The sequence below is a fragment of the Pezoporus occidentalis genome, unplaced genomic scaffold (genome assembly GCF_034315485.1).
Source record: "Pezoporus occidentalis ecotype Australia unplaced genomic scaffold, CSIRO_AGI_Poc_V1 ctg70, whole genome shotgun sequence".
Lineage (NCBI taxonomy): Eukaryota > Metazoa > Chordata > Aves > Psittaciformes > Psittacidae > Pezoporus > Pezoporus occidentalis.
Genome location: NW_026916053.1, coordinates 4,051,276 through 4,070,274, shown reverse-complemented (window position 1 = coordinate 4,070,274; position 18,999 = coordinate 4,051,276). Strand labels below are relative to the sequence as shown.

Here is an 18,999-nt window from a genome sequence, read left to right as displayed (position 1 = left end):
AACCAGGCACCGAGTTTTCCCTGCTGCTGACAGAGCAGGGGCTTGCACAGTGTGGCGTGCAGAGCAAAACCGTACAGCAGCAGGCAGATGGTCCAGCCCTGCGTCATTTGGGCGCTGTCACCCTGTGGGCCATTAACTTTTAGCACCAACTATTGCTAACTATGTGTCTCCCTGCATTTCTCAGTGCAGGGAAGTTGCTCTTTGCCTGTCCCTTTCCCTTGGCTGGCATTCTGCATGCTCCACTTCTGCATTTACCTTGAGACATTGAGCTCATGACACTTCTCATGCCTGTTCCTCACTTCAGAAGCCTCCCTAAAGCCCAAGGAGCTGCATCGTTATAGCCTGGACATTTACCCCCATGGGGACAAGTAGAGCTTGTAGCCAAATCAAGGATGAGGCTGGGAACCCTGCTGTCACTCAGACCTCAGGGCCAGTCCCGGCAGCATCCTGCCCCCCCCTCCTCTCTGCAGCCTCCCCGTGTGCTGGCACCATGCGCTTGCCAGGCTTCATGCCAGGGATATTTTCCTAATGGTTCCTCTGCCTGCTCTGCTTGCTGCTCTCCTCGCCTGCCAGCTGGCTGGGGTGGTCCTCGCTGTTGCAGGCAGCTGGGGAGGGGTTTCATGGGTATGCAGGGCTTGGGAGCCCTGTGTACAGGTGGCAGAGCATCCCAGCATGTCCTCTGCAAGGTACCTGGGGAGCCCACAGCTCTCCAGCAGGATCCAGGGCTCTGGCTGCGTCCTCCCTCAGGAAAAAGGGATGTGATGGGGGAATTCCTGGTCCCCAGAGCTTGCAAGTCTGCACAGCCATCAGAGATGCGTCGAGGAAGCCTCTTACAGAGGCATTGCAGAGAGGTGTCTTAAGGCTGTGCATAACTCAGGGTTTCTCTTGCAACTGGATGCACTGATTGAATGATTTTGGAGAGTGGACAGCAGATGAGCAAGTACCACTACGGTGCCCAATCACCTGGCTTTGCTTTCCCAGTCATCCATATGATTTAGAGGAAAAAAAGCTTTGCAAACGAGCAGCATGTCCATGTCTGTGGTGGGTCTGCTGGCCAGAGGTGTTGCTTTCCCCAAAGTTTCTCTGATCATCCTTGGTTCTGTCTACACATCTACCCCATGCCCAGAGCCAGCTCATCTTCTGGCCTTTTCTTTTGCCTATCTTTTACCTGATTATCTCTGCACACTTAATAACTCCTTGCACAAGTAGATCAGCTTCTACCTGCACCTCCCCAGCTGGCATGGGTGGTTAAGCCAATTGCTCAGCAAATGAGATGCACAAGTGTGTGTTAAATGTTCCTCTGACTCTAAGTCCTAATAAAAAGCTAACCTCCAGGTGACATTGTTACAGCTTTAACAAGTAGAGTGCCTTAGTAAAAGGACTTCATCTCAAAGGACTTTCACTGGAGCCATCTTCTTCTTTGTGTGTTTCTCCCTCGCAGCGTGGGTAATTAAAGGACCAGTCACAGCTCAGAAGATTCCTTAGCGTTTGAGGATATCTTTCACTCTGTTTTTTCCCCTCTTCTCTGATGGCATGTTAGATCAAGCCATTAAGCAGCATCCTCTGTTTCTCCTGAGAATATTCATCAATAATAATGAAGAGTACTTGCTCCAGGGCTGCCCCCTCCTTGCCCAGGAATATCACTGGTACATGATACAACCCTGTTGGAATAACTCCGGCACTTGTTTTTGTTTCTGAGATTCATTTAATGTGTGATTTTATTCCTCTCTGGGACTGTGGAGGCCCTGCTTTGTTCTGGGTTTGGAAGCAGACAGTCAGCCGAAGCTGAGATTTTATCTCATCCAGTGGGGAAAAGGGTTTACATCAAAGTAATGCACAAGTGCAAAGTCCTTAATGCCGACTGACAGCACCGCTGTACAACAGCCTTATCTTAATTACACAAGGACCAGCTGTACCAGGCATTTCTCTTCTTGTCCCAGCACAGTATACTTATTTAGTGGGCTTGCATGACAGCAGAACAAAACCAAAGTACTTGAAACTGTTTCTTGGTATTGGGTTATGATATTTAGGACACTAAACGCAGATGGCAATCTCAGAGCAATGCACTGTGCAGCCTGTAAAGGGGTTTCTCTGAGTGATTGTCCTGCTCCTGTTCAACAGGTGATGGATGAAACCTTGAAATAATGATTCAGTAAGTAAAATAAAGGATTGGATTCAGGAGATGTGGACAGTGCTCCAGAATCAAGAATAGGAGCACACATCTATTGCTTCTTTGAGCACCAAAAAAGCATGCCTGTTTCAAGGAAGTAACTACATCAATTGCTCAAAGGAAAATTACAGTAGACAGTACCTCAAGCTCCATTTGCCTCATACCATTTACTTCTTCCTTCTCCAAGAAGTTAATCAAGAGTTTTAATTCATGTTGGTAAGGTTTTTCAGCTGACCTAGAATACATGTAGCTGCCTGATCCTGCCCCACTCCATTGTGGAGATGGTTGATGTTACTCATGGACTTGAAGGGATGAGGGGTGCAATCACTCATCAAACCCAGTCGAAACCTGCTTGTGTATGTAACTAAGCAGCTCATGTTTCTAAGTTCCCGTGCTCATCCCAGACCCTGTTTGCCCACAGTATTGCACGAGCTGCTCTTTGCTGTAATTGTGCTCTTGCAAACAAGTGACTCCATCACTCCCGGCCAAGCTTGGTAACTGGGATCAAGCATTTGGAGCTCTCTGAGCTTTTCTCAGGTTGCTGGCTTGGCATTATTATTGTTCAAGCATGATTTTAACTTTTGCAAGGTGAGCACTTGTCCCCGAGATGATTATCACAGCAGTGAAGGGCAGAACCCCCCTCTGGAGTCAGAGACTCCCTGGCTGCTCTCGAGAGCCTTTGTGCATCCCTCCGTGCTGGACCGCTTTCATGCAGCACAGCGCCTCTTGATGTGGGGATGTTTATCTCCTCTCAGTGCTTACCCATTGGTGTGTCTCTCAGCTAAAGTGCTTTTAGTCCGATTGTGAAACCCACTGTAGTCGTGTCTTTGTTAAGAAGATAAGCTACAGCAGGAAAGCAGCAGCAGCAAAAAATTCCTCCAGCGTGTTATATCTTTTTCTCCCAAGGAATATCGCTCAACTTGGACAGCTACTGTAATGCTAATATACAAGTCAAAACTCCAAGGAGCAAAATAGAAACATCCGACCACATTAAAGAAGTTTTTGTGTGTGTGTTTGAAAGCTCACAAACAAATCTAGATATTAAATTGATGTCCTGGCACTTGTGCAGTGTAATGGGCAGATTCAATTAACAGAAGGAAATACGTCCAGCTTGTAGTGTGGGCTAAGCAGCAGTAAAAAAGCAAATCCATTTTCCAGGAGTTTCAAAGGCTGGTGCGGAGCTCCAGAAGGCAGAAACCCAAAATATGTGTATTAAGAAAAGACCCTAGAGGCTCAACAGTGACATTTGAACCAAACTGCTGCTCTTTCGTGATGAGGAACTGTCAGGACATTTTGAGCAAAACTCTGTAAATAATCTATTTATATGTATAGGTATAACATGTTGGATATGTATAAATAACTGCATATGCTTATGAATATATTGCATATTGAATATATTCATATATCGAATATATTGTATATATTCACTTTATATTTAGTATGTTGACTATATTCAATACATTGCACATATTCAATGTCATTGATTACTTGAGAAAGATGCAGTGGTTTATTTGAGAGAGGTGCCATGGTATACTGCAAAAAAAAACCAAACACAGAACAAGCAAAGTTATAGCCATTAGTGTGGTCGGATACCCAGTGTAACAGTAGTGTGTGGTTTTCTATATATCATTAAGTTAGGGAACTGTATACACATATATATGTATCTGTGAATGCGACTGTGTGTGTATAGTGTGTATATATGTATCTATACGCATGAATACACAAACATACACTCAGATACATGTGTGATGGATTCTTGGCAGAATACTGCAGATGTAACTAGGCCAAAACTCCTGGTTTGGGAGTCCTAGATTTGTCATTGTTGTTTTCTGTAAGTGAAAACCTCATACGGTGCTGCTCAATGCGCAAGACAGAAATCAGAGTTTATCCAGCCAGTCCAGTGTAGGACCAGGAATGGCAGCTCAAACTTCCCTACTTTCCTCTGGTCATACCCAACAAGCTTTAGAAATCAAAGGGTCGGGGTGTCCCCACCTTCCTGTACCCTTTAATCCTATTCCAGCAAAGTGTCTGCAGTTGTAACCCCATTGAAATCAACTGCAAAACTCCTGGGTGAATAGAAAAAGGGTTTTCCACTGAAAAAAAAACCATGATATTTTAAGGGACCTGTATGAGCTTTTGGTTACTAGTTTGCTGGGTCAAATCTAGAAATCAAGTAGCAAATCCTGCTTCCAGCCACAGACTCAACCTGCTTCTGGTTAATCCCTAACAACTTCTGCACACACCGCACCTAGATGGATGCTCTGCCATCCAACCAGCTTCTAACACTTGTGTGTGGGATTTTTACTGCCTCTTTTCTTTCCCCCTTTGCTTTTTGTTGTTGCTGGAAACAGGTGATCATAAAATGCTCCACTGTCTTCAGGCAGCAAACTGAGAACAGATAATTTTCTCCTGTTACACTGTGCCACAGATTTATTTCCCTGAAGAAACCCAAGTGTGACTGCAAAGATAAAAGGGAAAAAAAAAAACAACAGAGGGATAAGCAGCATGGTGGTGATGATTAAGGTGCCCTTCCAGGAAATAAATAAATAAAACCTCCTGGCATCTTCGTGTAGGTCTGCACTGCGCCCTGGGTCGTTACCCCGGCTCTCTGTATAATCAGGACAGGGAAGAGCTGAGCAGAGTGAGGACCTCCCATTTCAGAGCCTCAGTGCTAGAGACAATATATACCCAGCTGACAGGATGGATGTGCTTTTTATTTAAAACACAGACAAACATGCACACCGAGGGGAAGAAACCCTGCAAAGCCAAATTTGCTGCTAAATCTGTTTACGTTTTGCGAGGTTCAAGATCACCTTGAACCATCTTTGCTTTCGCTTTTCCTTTTCCCTTTGAAGTTGCAAGTTCTACATAAGCCCTTCAGGAAAATGAAAAAGAGAAATTACAAGGAAAAGAAGCGGATGAAAAGCTATTTGTGAAATATAGTTTTTAATACTGACATTTTTAAAAGGTTGAAATGTTATGGCGTCTTTTGCAAAGTTGTGCCATTTCAACAAGATAACATGCCTTTTCCTGTTAAAGAAAAGACCCTCTTTTTCCCTCGTACCTTTGAACACTTTCTCATTTTGCAATAATATCCTTCAGCTATGTGGCTCTCTGTTCTTTTTCAAATGGAGGACAACATCTCTTCTAATTGTGCTTATGATACCAATTAGCATTGGGGGTTTCTGCTTTTATTAATAAACAGCCTTTCTAAGAGCACCGTGGCTGTCCTAAATATTTTTTCTCCGATATGGGAGTCAGGAAGGACTCGTAATTAATTCCTCTTTCAGTGAGAAAGCAAAGCTATTTTAAATTGCATGCCTGATTGAATTACCAAAGTATTAGACAACTAACAGTCTTTCTTCTTATTTTCATGTTCTTTACCATGCAGATTCAGTTTAATGCTGTTTTCCCCTTCATCCTTTTCATGTGTCCTAATTGTTAGTTAAGTAGTGTCAGGGCTCTGGGTTATCGGCCAAGGCAGGTGTCAGGTTTAATATTATTAAAGATGCAATTACTCCTTTCTCAAGCACAAGCTTGTCAGTTTGGCTCATCAATGTATATATCAATACATTTTTAAGTGGGAAAAAAATATCTCTGTTTCCCATCCATAATTATCCCCTTGGTATCTTGCCCCTTGTTTTGGAAATGTCTCTAACTGTAGTACGCAAGAGTCCTGGGGAATGTGATGAGGTCTGACAGCCTGAAGTAGCTGCACAGCCAAATTCTCCAACTCGGAATTGTAGAACCATTTAGGTTGGAAAAGACCCTTAAGGTCATCCCCAGACCCAGCCTGAGAGGTTCCAAAGCTGCTCTCTGCTGCATCATCTCCCAGATCTGCCGTGTTGAATGAGGGCATCTGTGAAAGCTTGGGAGAGAAAAACAGTATCTGGGGAGTTGGGTGATCTCTTGACATTGCACCTGGGTCGTGTGAGGGTGCTGGGAAAGTTGTAAGGGAACATGTTGGTTTACGGTGCCCATGGCCATTAAAGAGACAGGAATGAAGGGCTGGGAGTTTGTGTGCTGCTGAGCCATGATCCAAGTATCTAATCTGGAAGCAGTGCAGGGGAAACCCTCTGAGTTATGTGGCTCCAACAACTGAATTCCTCCTCCTCTGTCCTTGAAAGCCAATGGGCTCAAAATGCCACCATCCACAGCTCTCATTTATTACCCATCCCCACTTGCATCTTGACTGGTCATTTCAGCACAAGGATGATGCACGTTGCCAAGCCAGTGCCCATTGACTCTGGAACTTTGCAGACATTCTTTGCTGTGAGACCTAATCTGCAGCCAAAGAGTTTCTGAGCAAACCCAGCTGAGAGTTCTCCAGTTTAGAAAAATGCATAAAAAGCAATGGGCTGTTTTACTGAAATGTAAATGTTTATGGGAAATCCATGTTCCTTTGCTGTTTTCTCTCAGAATGTCGTACTCAAAAAGCACTTCCACAAAAGGAAACTTTGCAAATACTTAGCCAAATGTGTGAAACAATAGCTAATGCCCCTCTGCTCCCCCAGCTCTTTCTGATTTCCATTAGGGAAAACTAAAGTTTTCCTCACCTTTGAAATTTTCCACCCTTGAATTCTAGCTCTGAAATTTGCTGTCACGAGGCAGTCGTGTTATTGTTCTGCTGTAGGACTCTTTGTGTTATATTGGCAATAGCATTAGATTGTTGCACTTTGATACAGCTGAATAGGTAATCAGCCTATGCTGTTTACTCCACCGTGGCAATGCCACGGCAGGTTTTGGTGCTGCAGCTGGAAATCAGCTCATCCGCTTGACAGTGTTGCACATCAGCTGCTTTCGGGCTGGCAGCAGAATGGGAAGAGTGGGGCTCAGGTTTGGGATCATTACTCAGTGATTTCCAGCTATCTTTGATTAATGACAGCTCTCTGGTGGGTCACACATGTCCTTGCATGGGGTCTCCATGCTCATGTGAGTGTGCCAGGTCGCTTTCAGCATCCATGGGATCCTCCGGCTGCCAGCTCAGCGGTGCATGGCTGGAGACTGACAACTAATGGTTAGTTTGCAAATAGCTGCATAAAAGATCAGAGGATAATGTGCGAGGGGAGGGCAAAGGAGAAGGAAGAAGGAAAATTACTGGTAGTGCTTAAAGAAAATTGATTCCCATTTCATTTTTATTTAGTTCGATATTAATTCTCAGCAATAGGGTTTTTAATGCAGAATTTCACCCGGCTTTCATGCAGTATCAGGGTCTGGTGATGCGATGGAAACTGTGACTATAATTAAGAGGGCCACATACTCATCTCAAACTTAATTTCTCCAGGCTTAATTCTCTTCCCAACCCAGGACAAATCAGAAATAATTTCATTTCCATTAATGTATTTCCCAGCCATGTGAATCTGATGGAGCAGAGCAGCCCTTCAAGTCCTCCATCCCCTGCTAAAGAGAAGACTTCACATGTGCTACAGCATTCCTGAGAATAGTAAATATGAGACCATTAGATCAAAGTGATGGAGCTTTTGAGGTTTAAGGTTTTGAGAGAGACAATAAGGGGGAGAAGAGAGAGCATGACACTTTTAAAGAAACAGGGCAACTTGGGAAAATTTACCTTCATGCAAGTACAAACTGATCAATTCTCATATTGTTATAGACAAGAAGGGAAGAAAAGGGAGGTCTCTACAGGTCCTTGAACACTGCCCAGAACGTGAGAGCATCTGTGTGCCCTCACAAGCTGGCCAGATCCTTTAAGCCTGTCACTTGAGGAAAAGCATGACTGCTACTGCTGAACCCAGGACACCGCCCTTTCCTGGGGATGCTGCAGGAAAAGATCCTACAGGTATCAGGGCACATCTGGGCACCTGCATCTGTGGGTGGTAATAAGGAAAAGTGTGGAGTCTCCAGCAAAATACCTGTAAAATGGGGCTTTTGGAAGAGCATAGGTCATTTTGGTCAGGAGGAACAAGGGGCCCTGTGTCTGTGGCTCATAACAGAGTCCCTGTGTCCAGGGAAGGTAATGGAGAGGTTACAAAAAGGGAAGACCCTCTGAGCTGCATTAGAGGCTGAGAAGAACCCTGTCAGTGCTGCAAAGAGAAAGATGAGGAGGGGGTTCTGAGGCACAGAAAACATTCAGCTCTGTGGGAGCTACCTGGCTCCATCCTTTCCTCACCTTCAAAATTTATCACCCTTGAATTCTAGCTCTGAAAGTTGCTGTCACGAGGCAGTTGTGTTACTATAACGCAAAGACCCTTTGCGTTATATTGGCAATAGCATTTGATTGTTGCCCTTTGATATAACTGAATAGGTAATCAGACCACTCTTTATTATAGCCTGAGGATATGCCTTTGATTTGTAGAGGTTGGCCATTTCTTATCTGAGTTTGAAAATGGGATTATTTAAATGTCTATTGATGTTTTTCATGTGGTCTAACTGCGCAGTTCAACATGGTAATTCAACTCATAGCTATACCAGATTGTTATCTAATCTGATAAGATATGAACAGCACAAAGCCGAGATGATGAAACAATCGGGATTGTTGACTCACTGGGGTCCTTCTAAATCCAGTCTGCTTTCATACTTAATTATCCTGTCAAGTTCCTGCAATCTTAGCTCCTCCAGCACTGTGATGGCGAGCGGTGGTAGTGACAGCACTTGGTGAATACGTAAGTTGATCAAAATAATTTCAGCCGATACAATGGCTATTTATGCCTCAACTGCAATATGAAAAGCTACTGATTCAAATACCCTAGACTGCAAAATGGCCCTTTTAAGCACTTCTAGGATCACTGAAAGCCGTTATTAAAGGTCTCTGGAAGTTAATGTTTTGCTAACATGAGCTGCTACCTGACTATCGCATACCAGAGGGGGAAAAAGAGCAAGTGAATATTCAGCCTCATTTTCTTCCTAAACTGGGCTTTTCATGCTACCTACACCAGGCACTTTACCTGACCCTGGAAACTTTGCTGGAAACCTACAGCCCATTCTTCCTGATACTGCTTACATCATACTTTAGTCTTATTATGACTGCCACTTTTATTAAAGGATAATTAAGCTGTATTAATCACGCCTAAAAGGTAGCTTCTAAAGGCTTCCCCCACCACTTGCAAATAGGTCATATTTTCAGTCTTTTTTCTTGATCATCTATGGGAGTGATCATGAGAGTAAGTGTGGTATGACAAGAGATGATGGCAGAGGTAGTGGTGCCTATAGCAGATATTTGGGTTATTCACGAAAACAAGCATTAAGGAACAAGCAGAAGTCGTAGAAGTATTTAATGGTCCGAATTGAAATCATATTAATGTAAGTTTTACAGGGGTCTTTGCTGTTAATGTGAAGTCAGCATTTTGCTGTCATAGAATCATAGAATAGTGTTGGAAAGGAGCTTAAGATCATTTAGTTCCAACCCCCCTGCCATGAGCAGGGGCACCTCACACTAAACCATCGCAGAGTAATCTGGGTATGGAGACCCATTGATGGTGATGTTTTAAATGGTCAGAGAAGGAAAAAAAGGGCCCATAAGTGTGCATGGAAATCCCAAAGATCAAAATAGCACTGTGTCAAGCATCTTGTACTGATTAAGTCACTGGCAGATTCACCTGCGGATGTATCTGGAGCAATTGTTAAGAGCTTTGTTACGCTATAGAGCAGCCAGTCAAGCATCCTTGTATTTAAAATCGACACTAAAAATACCCAGATATTGAAAGATGCTGCTTTATCTACTAGGTGTGTTTTAAAAGGAAAACCACTGCTCCAGTTAAAAGCCTTATCAACCGTGAGACTGAGTGATTTAGATCAAAGCTGTTAGTGCTCCCTCTGAGAGGCAGCACCAGGTAAAACCACCCGCTTCTCAGAGCGCTGAGCACTTCACTATGAAGATCAGCACTGCCATGCTTCTCAACATCTAAACTGTGGAAACTTCTGGCCACAAATGGTACAGGAGCCTTAATCCACGAGCCTTTCATGTTGGTCCCCTCGAAAATTGTAGCTATTATGTTTAAATTAATAATGCTATTTTCTGCTGAAATTGCAGAGTGCTGGGTGAGAGAGCCTTGCCCTGCCCCAGTATGCACGGGGTGACAGGAGGACCTGCCCTGGTCTTTCAGAAAGGCTGTAATTAGCATGGAAAGAAAAGACCAACTGTTGTTTGAAAATGTTAATGCTAAAGGTCTCATTTAAGCCAGCGTCTCTTGTATAAGCCTATGTTCCTCATATAAACTTATATAAAAAGAAGTAATTTTCCTGCTCTTTTTCCTTCCCCCTGTGGGGAACTGTACTTTTCAGTGGCTCTTGGCCCTCCCTGGCTCCATCCACACCATTTCTCCAGCTTCCCTAGCCCATTTCCAAGCAGAAGTGATGCCAGGAGCCTTTCTCAACCCCTGCTGCTGACCATCTCTCTCCCATCCCCTCCTCAGTCACAGTTCATCCTTTCACAAGCCACTTCAGCAGTGAAGGGTGCAGCTTAAAGCCAAACCAATCCCACAGGAAAAATCAATGGAGATTGATCAAGAGCTGCCCAGTAAAAAAATAAGATGGTGGGAAACCCTCTTGCCTGTGCACACACTGAAGCTGTGGCCACCCCTTTGCTTGAGACTGTCACTATTGATGGGAATGCAACCGTATGTTTGTCCCTAAACATGTGTTCAACCCAACAGGCAGACAGACAGCAGGGCAGACAGATGCTGTGGCTGCGGAAGAGGGTGTTTTCTCTGTGCTGTCTCTGGGAATTACAGCCTAAGAAACCCAGTTACATGCACGTATATGACAAGCTTTTGAAACTGGATGACTAAAGGTGTGTGAGAGGGCAGGGTTAGAGACATGCTTTTCTGTGCTTGTCCATATTGTTTATGTTTGAAAGCCAGGGATAGTTCATTGCAAGACCCAGGTCCTTAAATATTTTCTGATGCAGCAGAACTAAGCAAGCTCATACCCCTGGAGCATCCATCCTTTACACATGCAGGCAAACAGAGAGCCTCAGACCTTGAGATACACATTAGTGTTTGGCTTGACCAAACCTTGCTCGTTTGAGAACATTCTGAGTATATGGTTTCCTTTTAGTAAATCTAAGCCCTCTCCTCGTCAGACTCTTCCACCCAAGAGCTCCTTTGTGCAGCTGCTGCCTCCAAGGGCTGCTGTCACATTCCCCCTGTGCACATGGACCTGGTGGTGACCCTCATTCCCAACCACACCTGGGCTTGCTGATGAGGTTCAGAATGCCTTAAAACAGGTTAATTTGTAGGAAAGTGACAGAAATAAATTGCTGGCACTTTTGTGTGCTGATAAGTTTAACCTTTTTTTTTCCCCAAGCAGCTAAATTGCCAATCATCTGGAACCACACTGGAGTTCACCCATTACATAAAGGAAGCTGTTAGTCTCATTTAAAACAATATTGACCTTTTTCCCATCCTTTCCATTTTGACTAAATTACAGGGTACATATTTGAAATGTGGCTTTTGTCTGACTGTAACCAGGTGACCCTGGTTTTTCCTCCTCCTTTTTTCTCCTCCCTTACAGCTTTCAACCTTTCCTTTCTACTTCTAACACAGTTCTTCGTTTAAGCACCGAGGCTTTCAAATCCAGAGATATTCAGAGTTTGCATGATATGTATAATTTCCAGTTACAAAAATCCACTCCTGGAAACTAAAGGAGATGCTGGTGCACACTGGAATACACGGAGTGGGGGGAGCAAGGGGCATTTTGAAATGCTTGAGAAGTGGCTCTGCTCTTCCAAATTCAGATCAGTGAGGGTGTATGACCTTCAGTTTCACTCTAGTTTCATCTGCAACATTACCAATAGGTTCTCTTCTGGGAGCAAAAATACTCTTGCTAGGAAAGAATGTGTTATTTTCCCTTGTTTTTATCTTTGAATCAGGCTGTGAGTATGTATGGCTCCATGTAAAACCAGCATAACCCATTCTGAGATTCTTTCCTGCACATATTTTAGTCCATTTAGGGCATTGTACTGACCTCCAATGTCAGCTTCTGAGGACACTGCAATACAAGAGTGAGGCCCAAGTTGTTTTTCTTTTACCCAGACACTCTGATAGCAGTGTGGCCTTATAGGTAGATTCTATTTGTGTTTCCTTTGTTGTTTCCTTAAGAAACACAAAGAGACAAAGTCTCCCTGCTCCAGCGTCCTTCCTTCCTTCCCAGTTAGTGCCTAGTGACTGCTTGGCATTGACGGTGTTTCCATAGACTAAGCTGAAGCCTCAGCTGGGGTAAATCCCTGCATCTGCATTGCAACAAAGGATGGAGGCTTAGTTCCATCGACTGAGGATCTGAACCATTCATCAGTGTGCTCATGGCATTTGTTTCTTGTATTAACTTTTCCTGGATAAAAACTAAAAATGTTCCCATGTATGTTCTGCTGGCTCTTGGCTCACACAGAAATGTATTTTCTAATGCCAAACTTAAATTAATACCAGCAGTTATCTAATCCAGATGTTTGTTGGTTCCTTATGTATTATTTTTCTACATCACTGAAGTGTGGGGTTTTTCCCGCAGTCAATCCTACCTTAGCTGTTCCAGTGCTTTTTGCAAGAATCCTGAGATGAAGGAAGCTTTGGGAAGCTTTAGGATTCCCTGGCCAGGGAAGCATTTATACTTCCATTAAACTTAGAAAATGCAGGCCTCTTCTGTGGGAGCATTTATCCTGCAGGTTTGATTCCACAATATTGAGAGCCAAAAAAGAACATGGTCTTGTCCAGCTTTAACCCCTTCAATATTTGAATCAGTGATACTGAAAATGGCTTGAAATGTTTCAACATCTTCCCTAGGAAAGAGACATTTAGAAGCAAACTGCCAACAGAGAAAATCATTCCTTCAGGTTGGTTACTGGGACCGTGTTCAACCCATCAGCCTGGAGAAGAGAAGGCTGCGTGGAGACCTCAGAGCAGCCTTCCAGTGTCTGAAGGGGGCTATAGGGATGCTGGGGAGGGACTCTTCATTAGGGACTGTAGTGATAGGACAAGGGGTAACGGGTTAAAACTTAATCAGGGGAAGTTTAGATTGGATCTAAGGAGGAAATTCTTTCCTGTGAGGGTGGTGAGGCACTGGAATGGGTTGCCCAGGGATGCTGTGAATGCTCCATCCCTGGCAGTGTTCAAGCCAGGTTGGATGAGGCCTTAGGTGATATGATTTAGCATAAGGTGTCCCTGCCCATGGCAGGTGGGGTTGGAACTGGATGATCTTCAGGTCCTTTCCAACCCTAATTATTCTATGATTCTATGCTGCCTTGGCAAAGGTTTTGGGGTTTGCATTTAATTCTAGTAATGCTGGTAGAGCAATTTCTTATCTTTCAGTTCAACTTTAGAGCATCCAAACATCCATTTAGAAGCACACGATGCGAAGATGTGCACGCTGGACTTACACAGTGATAGGAGTAAAATAATCCTACCTGCTGTATGCAGCCTGTAGATTATCTGGTTTTACTCAGCATTAGTATGCGCCTGCGTGTAAAATTGCCCCACACAATTATTCAATCTCATGGCAACTATTCAGTTTGCAAAGCAAAAATAATCATGTGATTACCCTGTAATTAGCTGATAGTTACTAATCAATTACATCTGCAGAGTTTGCCTTCCACTGAGGAGGTGCGTTGTGGTTTACAGGGAAGGTACGATGCCTGCCCCGAGCAGCTTACAGGCCTCCAGCCTTGCTTTGCTGCATGGCTGAGCAGCTCCTGTGCCTCAAAGAAGGAATATGGGACTAAGCTCCTCATTAGAGCTGAATAGCAGGAGCTGGGCATCTCATGTACCAGCTCTAGCGTTGGCAGGGTCTGGGTAGGATGTGCACAATCTCATTGTGGGGGGGTTAATACAGAACAGGTTGGCTGCAAAAGTGTGTTTGAATGAGGCTGAAGTGAAGAAAGCAAATGTATTCCCAAAACATTTGTATATTCCTGTTATCTTTTGTCTTCTCCAGGCTTAGCATCAGGGCTGCTTCATTCAGGGGGGGCTGTTTGACACCCCTGCAATGAAAATAAGCATGGAGTGATGTGTATTCTACAGGTTATTTTTTTTACCTTGGTATCCCTGTTTTCCTGAAGGGATGAGCATTACAGTCTACACACAACCAGAAAGGAATTTCTCCTATGTATGCTGGCAGTGCAGCTTTGCTCTTCTGGCATGCAGCTGGGAACAAGGCACTGGGTTTACCTGTCCCTTCCCCACTGAGCAACAGTGTCCAAGGCTGGAATATTCACAATCACTGAGAAAACGGGATTAGCAAATACCTTTGAACAACCACAGAAATCTGGTAAAGCCCCAGATCTCTGGATGTGCACTCAGAAAACTCTCCCAGAACATCTTCGGCTCGAGCTTGGATGTTCATTGGGCACACTGAGGCACGGATGGTTTTGTGATATAAGGAGCAGTGCTGGGAAAACGGACGGGAGACGTGAAGCTCCCGGCAGGTTTGAAGAACAGTTTGATAAATATTTCTGCTGTGAAAGGAGGAAGTAAGACATGACAAGAATAAAGATGTGTCTGTGAGAAGTTAGGCAGGAATTTGAAGGGAAGGCTGGAAAGCTCAGTGCTGCGGGAGAGAAGCTTATTTTTGGGAGAGATGGGGGAAAAGAGTAGAAATATGATGGAAGAGGGAGCAAGAGACCTGCTCAAGGGAGCAAGAGGTGAGAAGCTTGTGGACCTTTGGGTAGGAAACTGTGTAGTCGGGTGCAAAACCATGTCACCTGCTCAGCCAGTCATGAAGGCTGGCAGGACTGTGCCGTGGTCCCATGGCTCTGATCCCTTGTGACTGCTTCCAGGGTGGCTCTGCCGGTGCTAAGGACCACAGTCCGGCCGGGAAGAGCCTTTCCTCTGAGGAGCAGGGCTGGATGCATGCACCTGCACGGCGTGGGGGAAATTCCTCCTCCTCTCCAGTGCTTTTCTCCCTCCCTTTCTATCATCCGAACTACCTATTAAGAAAGATCCCGACAACACCATTAAAATGTCTTGCGTCGATTGCAAACTCATTGTTCGCTGGAAGCTAATCAGAGCCCGGGTAAACACAACGGCCCCTTCTCCCCCAGCCTGACGTTTCATTTACACAAGAGCTCAAGCCCTCGCACCGGCGCTCTGCCATGCAGCCGTCAGGCATTGATTGTGCTATTCAGCAGGATGGCTCAATAATTACAGCCCCGGATCTCCAAACCACACCAAAGAGCAGGCTTACCACTGCTAGCCTTTGTTGCTAATTGTCCTTCAGGATACTTGAGATGAATTACCGTGGCTTACATTTTCCTGGGTTGTTTTTTTCCCTTTCTCTTCTATTGGGTTAAAATAAAGAGAAATCTTTCCATTTAGCGGAGCTGGACGGATCAGACAAGTGTAGCGTTGACTGTTGACAGCACTTCATAAGCAAACCCTCTGACTGCAAACTGTCTCATTGATATGTTCAGCTTGACACCTCGGATTGATTTTTGATTGTTTTACAAAGCTCGCTTGTGCGTGTTTTCATTATCAAGGCTGGGCGGTTTTCATACTAACACTTACGAAATGTTAGAGCTATTAATATAATTTGATATCATCTAGGCTGCATCTAATTGTAACAAGTAATCCAACAAATTAAGCCTCTTTCACCAAAGCTCTCCAGAATGGATTGCACTTCTGATTACTCTTTCGGTTTGGTTTGGTTGGGGGCGCTTGAAACAGTAGCAAAATTATTTGAGCTCTGACTTTTTAATCCTGCTACTTGTGGAGGCAGGATTAGGGATGGGAGTTTTAAATTCAAGACAGGAGAATGCGATCCGTGCTAAACCCAGGCTTATCACAGTGACTTTATCAGGCAGGGGATGAGCATGTGTAAACTGTGCCAGGCTGAAGTTTGGGAGGTGATGCTCAGGGAAAGAACATTGACAACCATTCTCCACACACACGGACCGGTTGGATTGATGCTTGGCCTTCCTATATTAAATCTGCAGTCCCCAGCCATCCGTGTAGTCTCACCCCTGTGATCCTATTCCCCATGCACAACCTCCAGGCTCTGATCCACCCTTCCCCTTGCTCCTTCTCATCTTTTTCCAACAATGAAACCTCACTGGAAGCCTCTCTGATCCTCCAGAAACCCCATAAAGTGGGTGTGATGTTGCTTGGTCTTTCCCATGCAATCATTGTGCTCCTGCTGATGACTCCAATGAGAGTTTTTGCCCAGGAAAGGCCTGGAGTCAATCCTAACTCCCCCAGAAATTTAGGAGGAACCTTCCTTCCTTCTAAGACGGATTGAAGATACAGGTTATGGTTGAGTAATATGACTGCTGCAGGTAGCTAGCCCACAGAGAGAATGAACTCTTTCTGCTAGTCCTATATAGCAATTATCCCTTGGAAAAAATACTGCCTGCCCTGCATTTGCTTTTTTTTTAAATGTGGTATGTAAAAAGCAGGAATGAAACCATTTATGTTGAATTTCAGAAGGAGGCCCCCAGTCCCTACGTGGAACAGTAGCTGATTTTGCACCCATACTTGCTTTATCTCTGCACACAGCCAGTGTAATCACCCACACAGGGAGCCGAGCCGTGCACAGTGACCAGGCATCCTGTATTCCACAAGATTGTCCCTTTTTTTCTCCAATCACTGGAGAAAAAACAGTCATTTCCTATCCCCTTTTCCCCCAACAAATGAAAATTTAATATTCCTTAGTGCCATTCATCATTGTTCTTAACACAAGATACAATTACCCATCTCCATCAGCTGGGCAGGGGCTGGGAATTTCCACTCATGAACACATGCCCATCTTAGTTTTCTTTATATAAAAAAAACATGGCCCTAAATAGTGTGTAAGCACTCTCCTGCGACTATACACCCTCTTCATAACCCTTCCACTCGAACAAAGTGATTGTCTGAACTGAAATCGCTTCACTGAGATGATTAAATTAGTTCCTACATGCCAGAGATGTACAGAGGTCTTGACATTTATATTTGGGTACTAGAGTCTGACATTCAAATGTATTCATGTTTGAAAACAGCACAATTTTAAAAAGAGCATAAAATCCATTAATATACTGGGGAGAGAGGGCGATGCTTTAATTTGTTTGGGGCGGTGCGAAGCGATCATTTCCAGGGGCTGTAGCAAGGGCAGACTGTGCTGGCTGTCTGGTGCAGGCAGGCAGATGTGCTCTGCCCAGCATCCCTCAGATAACCCAATACCCGTGTGCTGGGGTGGACTATTAAACCCACAGACACCAGGGCAAAATCAACCTTCCTCTTCACATGGATGAGAGGTCTCCAATTGCAGTAGGTTTGTCTTGATGTTATACAATCCACTATGTCATTGGAGTGCACCCAGGGCTGGGATGGCAAACCAACAAGCGCACACAGGCTAAATCTCCAAAAAGGCAAATCTAACCATTAATGACATTGTTAATGAGCCCAGCAAGTGAAAAATGCAGGCAGCTTATTCCAAATTCACCCAGCACCCCCAAAAAGATTTTCTGAACCTGACATTAAGCCCTGTATTACGTGACGAGGATGCTGTAGGCTGATGGTTGCCATTTAGAAACCAAAATTATATGGTTTTATAAATTACTTTTGGTCCAATGGTGCACTTATTTAAGATGTATATTAAAGGCTTTTATCAGAATCCAAATCCCATTGTTTTATCACAGCTTGGATACTCAAGCAGACTCTTTTCTGCCTGGAAATAGGATTTTTAACTTTAACACAGAGCAGCATCACCACTTTTCAATGTTATTCTGAGTGAGTGAATGCAAACAACATTGTGCAATTTACAGAAGCGGCTTCATTCGTGATATGACATTAGCATCTGGTACCTAAAGGAAACATTCTTCAGCAACTAAAACAAAAAAAGTCTGATTGATAAATTCCTGAGAGCAAATTCCCACTGCGCCAGCAGTGAGACAGCCCTGTAGTGTCATTCTTTTGCATCAAAACATAACTCTCTGTTGGGATAATCATGTTTTCCCAGGATATCCCTCAAATGCACGGGGAAAAAAAAAGAGCTTTAAAGATCTGGGCAGGAGCAGATGAGTGTGTATGACCTAGTGGAATGAGCCTGGGATAAATGTGCATGCTCACATTTTGCTGGTATGTGTCTGTACATATTTATTATTCTCATCTGCAGTATTGATGACCGAGAACCAATCTCACTGCACATGTGCCTTTCTCCCCACATCCCTTTCCCTTGACTGAAAAAAACCCACTTGGATATATTTTGTTGCTGTTTTGTTTGTAAGCAGTGAGGAGAATGCTCCCGTGTTAATCCCAGTGCATTTTCCCAGGTGGGGAAAAAAATAAAGGCTCGAATCAAACCAGCAAACAGAGAAATCAGGGCAGGCCACCGCAATCAATAGTGAACAGGGCTGGGAGACGTTTCAGCTGTTGGGAGCAGGTCAGTGGAAGGGGATATATTCTCAGTGCTAAATATGAGGGGTTTATTATGCAGGGGAAACCCTCATTTTAAAGGGGCAGGATAAATCCGCATTCAGGATCACGATTAGTCTTCAAAACAGTGGAAATTACTCACATGGGGAGGACAACTGGGATCTCTGCTTTGGAAAAACAACTCTTAATTAATTGGGGAAAAAAATTGGCACAAGAATAAGTGTGAATATACATATGTATACATGGGTGTGTGTGCATATACATAATACACTTATTTATTATGCACGTGCTGGAGTGTGTATATGAGTGTGTGTACGTATGATAAGAAAAATGAGCTATAGCAAAAATGAGGGGACAATTATTCTGATCCTTTGTAACCCATCTGAGCTCTACAAATTATCATTGTGAGCAGTCTGAAAACAGAAAACTAAGCAGAATAGACTATAGGGAGGCATATTTAAAATATGAATTAAGGAATAAAATGCACAGAGACAGAATGCCACGTTTTGTTATGTCATTCCCTGCCTGCCTTTCTTCAGG

At 44.0% G+C, this 18,999-nt stretch overlaps 1 protein-coding gene across 1 annotated transcript in view; it reads right to left on the bottom strand.

Moving 5' to 3' along the window:
- Positions 1–11,096, bottom strand: part of ARFGAP1 (ADP ribosylation factor GTPase activating protein 1) — a 281,891-nt gene extending 270,795 nt beyond the window's left edge. Inside the window, exon 1 of the mRNA XM_062642006.1 lies at positions 11,091–11,096. The gene's annotated coding sequence lies outside the window, so the exon portion shown is untranslated. The remainder of the gene's footprint in view (positions 1–11,090) is intronic.
- Between the last annotated feature and the right edge of the window lie 7,903 nt (positions 11,097–18,999).